This window comes from Lathyrus oleraceus, chromosome 7 (assembly GCF_024323335.1).
Source record: "Lathyrus oleraceus cultivar Zhongwan6 chromosome 7, CAAS_Psat_ZW6_1.0, whole genome shotgun sequence".
Lineage (NCBI taxonomy): Eukaryota > Viridiplantae > Streptophyta > Magnoliopsida > Fabales > Fabaceae > Lathyrus > Lathyrus oleraceus.
In genome coordinates, this window is record NC_066585.1 from 527646521 (window position 1) to 527654346 (window position 7826).

General features: G+C 40.5%; 1 pseudogene; it reads left to right on the forward strand.

Annotated features, from left to right (window-relative positions):
* Positions 1-807: 807 nt before the first annotated feature.
* On the forward strand, positions 808-907 carry LOC127109201 (uncharacterized; annotated as a pseudogene).
* The last annotated feature ends 6919 nt before the right edge of the window (positions 908-7826 follow it).

The window sequence follows — 7826 nt, forward strand, 5'->3', positions numbered from 1 at the left end:
CTCGGATTAGGTTGGGGCTGTCCAGGGAATGTACCAGTTGGGGCAGCAGTAGGTGCTTGTTGTTGAGCTACTTGAGATATTTGTGTTTCAACATTTTGTTATGGGTAGCCAAGGCATCTACTTTGCTTGCTAGTTGTTTAAGTTGTTCGCCAGTGTGTATGTTCTGGTTTAAGAAATCTTTATTGGTTTGTTGTTGGGAAGCTATAAAGTTTTCCATCATGATTTCCAAGTTGGATTTTCTAGGGGTATTATTGTTAGGCATGGATGGATTTGTTTCTGATATCCCGGAGGTATAGATGGGGCTTGATTTGGAGACTGTCCAGGTGCGTATAAAGCATTATTACTCTTATATGAAAAGTTTGGATGGTTCTTCCAATTTGGGTTATAGGTATTCGAATAGGGGCTTCCTTGAGCATAGTTCACTTGCTCTGCTTGGATTCCAGTCAAGAGTTGACAGTCCGTAGGAGTGTGGCCTTGGATTCCACAGACCTCGCAATTCTGAGTTATAGCAACCACGGCGGCTGGAGGTGATACGTTTAAACTTTCAATTTTTGGACCAAAGCATCCACTTTTGCATTAACGTGGTCAAGGTTACTTATCTCGTACATGCCAGTTTTCGTTTGAGGTTTTTCCACCGTTGTTCGTTCGGTTCCCCACTGATAGTGGTTTTGGGCCATGCTCTCGATAAGCTGGTAGGCATCAGCATAAGGTTTGTTCATTAGCGCACCACCTGCAGCGGCGTCTATTGTTAACCTTGTGTTGTATAAGAGACCATTATAAAATGTGTGAATTACTAACCAGTCTTCCAAACCATGGTGTGGGCAAAGTCTCATCATGTCTTTGTATCTTTCCCATGCTTCGAAAAGAGACTCGTTGTCTTTCTGTTTAAATCCGTTTATCTGGGCTCTTAACATAGCTGTTTTGCTTGGCGGAAAATATCGGGCAAGAAAAACTTTCTTCAACTCGTTCCAGGTGGTGACTGAGTTGGAAGGGAGAGATTGAAGCCATCTTCTAGCGCTATCTCTTAATGAGAAAGGAAAAAGACGAAGTCGAATTGCCTCTGAAGTGACACCATTAGCTTTAACAGTATCGGCGTATTGGACAAATACGGATAAATGAAGGTTTGGATCTTCGGTAAGATTTCCAGAGAATTGGTTCTGTTGCACAGCCTGCAACAGCGAAGGTTTAACTTCGAAGTTGTTTGCTTCGATTGCGGGCGGAGCAATACTTGAATGCGGCTCATCTTGCGATGGAGCGGCGTAATCTCTAAGAGCACGAGCTGGTTCTGCCATCTCGGTTAAAGAAGGAAGATCTTTGAGATCAGGAAAGTCTATAGGAGGGAGATTGTTTGCAGCACGATATTCCCGAATTCGTCGTAAGACTCGGAGATATAGCTCGATATCGTTGATTCGTAAATAGAGCGGTTCGCCTTGTGAGCGAGTGCGTGGCATACAAATCAACGAAAGAAAGAATAGAAGAAAGAGAAACCTTAGTCTCTACAGCGTAACGGAAGAGTTACGATATCGATTAAATAAAAGTCCCCGGCAACGGCGCCAAAAACTTGATCGCTCGACTGTGTGAGTCGAGAATGGGATACAAACTGCAAGTGCACAGTTCTATCGCGTAGTTTTAAAAGATATCGATCCCACAGGGACTTATGAATCGATATACCGTTATCTAAGGTTACTACGTAAAGCTAAGGTGAAAAATGTTTGATTGTTTGGGGAAAAACTAAAAGCTAAACTAAGATCTAGATTAAATATTAATAAAACGGATATCGGTATGTAGTTCGTCAAAACTAGGGAATCAAGTCTTTGTCGGTTTCTTGGTTCTAAAATAAATCGTTTCAGTTAACTTTATTGGTTAAAGGTTTTATCTCAAACTCTCGCTCTGTTGAATAAACCATGATTTTATATTAATGTAGCTGTCACTTATAATTAAGTCAAAAACCATATTTTGAAAGCAATAAAGTTGCAGAAACTCTTTTAAGAAAACACTGACCGTTTTAAACACCCTTATCTCAAACTCTCGCTCTGTTGACTCAGGTTATACAATTAAATCCAAATGCTTAACTCTCGTCCTCACATTCAATCTTTAAAAATACTTTTTGGAAAAGGTCAGAATTTAATTAACTCTAAAACTTGCTCTCGCCCTGATCTAGAATTAATGCCTAACTTACACTGTCCAGTTAAAACCTCAAACTCTCGCTCTATTGATTTTAACTTCTTTATGTCCTTTACTTTTGTAAAAAATCTTGTTATTAAACCTGTAAGTTGAGACCGTAAAAAGATTGATTTCAATTTTAAGTTTAAATAGACCGACTCAGTCTTGATCCCTTATTCTACTTACTTTACATACCGATATCTAGGCGAATTAGCCAGACATGCTAAATAAACAAGAATACATATCATGCATAAACAGACTCATTCCAGGCAGATAATATAGATAAATAATAAAACAAAATATTAAATAATGATTAAAGAACCTGAATGCGTAATACAATAGTCTTGAACACTCCACCACAAGCCGGTAGGATTTGTTCTTCGATTCTTCAATTAAACAATAAATTAAACCAAGGAAATAAAACTAGAATCTAACGTAAGGTTAGATCCGATAAAAAGTTGCACAATAGTTTCCGGTGTAGAAACTATTATGCGAAAAATATCTAAATGCTAAAAAGGGAAAGGTAAATTGCAAGGGAAAAAGAATGTAGAACTTGCAAAAGAAATAAATAAACAATGTTAAGTTGCTGGAAAAGAAAAAAAATAAGCAAAAGCGTAAAAAGAAAGAAAATTGGCAAAGCTTCGGCAATGTGAGCGTGGAAAAACCGAGGAACCCTTTTAGGTTTTTGAAGTAGCTATTTATATTGGTGCTGGCAACTGCTTTTCGTTTCCCAAGGTCTTCAACGTGGCTAAATGCACGGCGTGGATATAGGACACAAACTCCTCAACGTCTCTTCAAGTTTTCTGAGGGCGTTACTTGCGCCAAAAAAGTAGTGGAACGGTGTGACGCTCGTCACACCATGTGTGACGTCCGTCACAAGGTTGTTTTGCGTGACGCTCGTCACACACCCTGTGACGTCCGTCACAGGCACAGCATTGGTGACTTGTGCGCTTTGGGTTGGGCTTTGGCATTTGGTTCCTTTTCTCTCCTTTTTGCACCTCCTTTTCTTCCATTTTCACTTGTTCTTCAAAATAGACTACCTGAGACAAATAGGAAGAAAATACCACGTAATATCTCATAAAATGCAGTAAACCGAAATAAATAGTCATAGAATTTAATGGAATTAAGTCCTAAAATATGATATAGTTTCGTGTTATCAGTACGCGTATGGCACTAGGCAATACGCGTATGGATGAGGAAGATGATGTTTTGAACGTAAATTGGTCTCTGTTGGTACGCGTATGGAGAAGTGGTACGCGTAGCATACGCGTATGAGATGGTGTTACGCGTATGGGATTTTGTCAGGAGATGGGCCATACGCGTATGGGGTTAGGCAATACGCGTATGGGCAGGATTGTGATTTTCCTGAGTTGTTGTTGTGCAGTTTTTAACTGTTCAGCTGAGTAACGTAATTCAGATGATGTATGATATATTAGGGATCATTTCCCGTTGTTGTGAGTAGTATAGGTATTAGTAGAGTGTGCTAATACTGTGGTTGTTATTTGGCATGATATGATATGCTTATGTGATAAAATACTGATGATGTGTGATGGTATGCATGATGCTGTGAATGTATCAGTTATGTGTGCATTTGTGAATAGACTGTTTTATAGCTTAGAGTGTGAGCATATATCTATTCTTGAATTGTTGTTGATGATGTAGCATTGCTAGGTGATTAGCATGCATGTTGTGGCCTTTATGGTGGTAGCTAATTCCCATGGTGAGGAATTAGTGATGAGTTAGTGTGAATTGTTGTTGATGTTTGCATGCTAGGTGATTTAGCGTGCATAGCATGGCCCTTGGGGTGGTAGCTAATTCCCATGGTGAGGAATTAGTGATGTGAGTCACTAGGTCTCAAATGAGTGGGACTAGTGAGCTTGGTAGCCGTACCTGGATTTGGTCGGTGAGGTTGAACTATATGTTCACGAATAGTCGGTACCGCATGCATGGAGTCTCATTGAATAATATATGTATGTACGGCGTATAATATGAATGGATGTATTCCAATATTATACGTGTGTTTTATGGTTGTTTTGAGTTTGAGTATGATGATGGTGATGATTATGAGTTGATATTGCCGTTGCATGAATATGTGTAATCTGATTAGGGTGATGATATGTGTTATATTACTTAGCATTACATGATATTTTATAATGCTTATTATATCGATTGAGGAACTCACCCCTACAACTATGTTTTCAGGTAACGAGCAGTGATTGAATAGAAGCTAGTCCTGGGAGTCTAGTGTAGTCCTTAGTGGGTCATGCTCTGGTAGATGTAACATCGGGATGGGATGTTTTACTATGTTTTCTTTTGGTTGTTGAACAACTTTACATGTAATGTAGTACATGATTTGAATGTTGTTATTCGTATCCGCTGTGAATTATGCAAAAGTGTCTTATTTTAATTAAATAAATGAGCATGACAGGATATTTTGATGATTGGTGTGAAGTGATTGTGTGACACCCTTCAGGGCATAATTACTCTGATTGATATTTTATTATTTTAATTAAACTGTTGGGGTATTTTAGAAGGGTGTTACATTAGTGGTATCAGAGCCTGGTTGGTCGAGTCGAGTCGTAATTATTTTGTTTTCCCTGTACGGGATAGGTGTTGTGTAACCCTATCAGTACTTATTGTTTAGCTTGTTGGGTTTTCAGAATAGAGATGGCTGGAAGAGGTAGAGATGATGCTGCAATTGCTGAGGCTCTGGGTATGCTAGCTGGAGTACTTGGGGGAAATCCGAATGTTGTGGGAATGGGAGCTGCTCGTCAACTGAGTGAGTTCCAGAAGAACAATCCTCCAATGTTCAAGGGAGCATACGATCCAGATGGTGCTCAGAAGTGGTTGAAGGAGATCGAGAGGATCTTCCGAGTGACTGAGTGTGCCGATAACCAGAAGGTCAGGTTCGGTACGCATATGCTGTCAGAGGAAGCAGATGATTGGTGGGTTGCTACCCGTACCGAGTTGGAATCTGCTGGGAATGCTGAGATTACTTGGGCAGTGTTCAGAGAGAGATTCCTGAGGAAGTATTTCCAGAGGATGTCAGAGGAAAGAAAGAGATAGAATTCTTGGAATTGAAACAGGGTAACAGGTCTGTTACTGAGTATGCTGCTAAGTTCACAGAGCTGTCAAAGTATTATACTCCCTATAACGAGGCTACTGGGGAATTTTCGAAATGTGTGAAGTTTGAGAACGGGTTGCGTCCCGAGATCAAGCAGGCTATTGGGTATCAGCGGATCAGAGTGTTTTCTGATTTGGTTGACTGTTGCAGGATTTTTGAACAAGATTCCAAGGCTAGAGCAGAGAGCTATCAGCAAAGGGTTGATAGGAAAGGCAAGAATCAGAATGATCGTGGGAAACCGTATGCAGTTGGCAAAGGTTTCCAGAGACAAAGTGGGATGAAGAGGCCTAGTGGGGGAGACTCCAGTGCCCCTGCCAAGTGTTACAGATGTGGTCAGGCTGGACATCATTTCCATGAGTGTACCAGTGCTGAGAAGAAGTGTTTCAAGTGTGGCAAGGGTGGTCACTTGGCTGCAGAGTGCCGGTTGAAGACTATGACTTGTTTCAACTGTGGAGAGGTGGGTCATATCAGTCCGCAGTGTCCTAAGCCGAAGAAGGAGAACCAGTCGGGAGGCAAGGTCTTTGCTTTATCGGGTTCCGAGACTTTTGCAGACGATCGTTTGATCCGAGGTACGTGTTATATTAATGGCTTTCCTCTTGTAGCTATTATTGACACAGGTGCGACTCATTGCTTTATATCTTTGGATTGTGCTGTGAAACTTAAGTTAGAAATATCTGAGATGCTTGGAAGTATGGTGATTGATACTCCTGCGAAGGGTTCAGTGACTACTACTTCAGTTTGTTTAAATTGCCCTTTGAGTATTTTTGGTAGAGACTTTGGGATGGACCTAGTGTGTCTTCCACTAGTGCAGATCGATGTTATCTTGGGTATGAACTGATTGGTGTTTAACCGAGTTTCTATCAACTGTTTTGATAAGACTGTGATCTTTCTTGAGATTGAGGAAGGAAAGAGTTTGTTTCTATCAGCGAGGCAGGTGAATGAGGCAGTAGCAGATGGGGCAGAGTTGTTTATGCTGTTAGCGACTTTGGAGGCTAAAGATAAACTGGCGATTTGCGATCTAGCTGTGGTGTGTGATTTTCCTGATGTGTTTCCTGAAGAAGTGAATGAATTACCACCAGAGCGTGAAGTTGAGTTCTCGATTGATTTGGTACCTGGTACTAGGCCGATATCGATGGCTCCGTACCGTATGTCTGCTGTTGAGTTAACTGAATTGAAGAGTCAGTTAGAAGATCTGTTGGATAAGAAATTTATTCGTCTGAGTGTGTCACCGTGGGGTGCACCAGTGTTATTGGTTAAGAAGAAAGAAGGTACTATGAGGTTGTGTGTGGACTACAGGCAACTGAATAAAGTGACGATCAAGAATCGGTATCCTTTGCCGAGGATTGATGATTTGATGGATCAGTTGGTTGGTGCGAGTGTGTTCAGCAAAATAGATTTGAGATCTGGGTATCATCAGATACGTGTGAAAACTGAGGATATTCAGAAGACTGCTTTCAGAACAAGGTATGGACATTATGAGTATTCTGTAATGCCTTTTGGTGTGACTAATGCGCCTGGAGTATTTATGGAGTATATGAATAGGATTTTCCATCCGTACCTAGACAAGTTTGTTGTGGTGTTTATTGATGACATTTTGGTGTATTCGAAATCTGAAGAAGAGCATGCTGAACATTTGAGAGTGGTTTTAGGAGTTCTACGAGAAAAGAAGTTGTTTGCTAAACTGTCTAAGTGTGAATTTTGGTTAGAAGAAATTAGCTTTCTTGGTCATGTGATTTCAAGAGGTGGTGTTGCTGTTGATCCTTCTAAGATAGAAGCGGTATCTAAGTGGGAAGCTCCGAAGTCAGTTTCTGAGATAAGAAGTTTTCTTGGACTTGCAGGTTATTATAGGAAGTTCATTGAAGGATTTTCTAAGTTGGCGTTACCGTTGACGATGTTGACTAGAAAGGGGCAAGCGTTTGTTTGGGACGCGAAATGTGAAGAAGGTTTCCAAGAGTTAAAGAGAAGGTTAACTACTACTCCTATTTTGATATTACCAAGTCCGTCAGAACTATTTGAGGTTTTCTGTGATGCTTCATTGTTGGGTTTGGGTGGTGTGTTGATGCAGAATAAGCAGGTTATAGCTTATGCTTCGAGACAACTGAGGGTTCATGAGAGGAACTATCCGACGCACGATTTAGAGTTGGCAGCCGTGGTATTTGTTCTGAAGTTATGGAGACATTACTTGTACGGGTCAAGATTTGAGGTTTTCAGTGACCATAAAAGTTTAAAGTATTTGTTTGATCAGAAAGAGCTGAATATGAGACAGAGGAGATGGTTAGAGTTTCTGAAGGATTATGACTTTGGTTTGAATTACCATCCGGGTAAAGCAAACGTGGTGGCTGATGCATTGAGTCGGAAATCATTGCATATGTCTATGTTAATGGTTAAGGAATTGGATCTACTTGAGCAGTTTAGAGACTTGAGTTTGGTGTGTGAGAGTACTCACAATAGTGTTAAATTGGGAATGTTGAAGTTAACGAGTGGTATTCTGGATGAGATTAGAGAGGGTCAGAAATCCGATGTGCTTTTGGTTGATAAG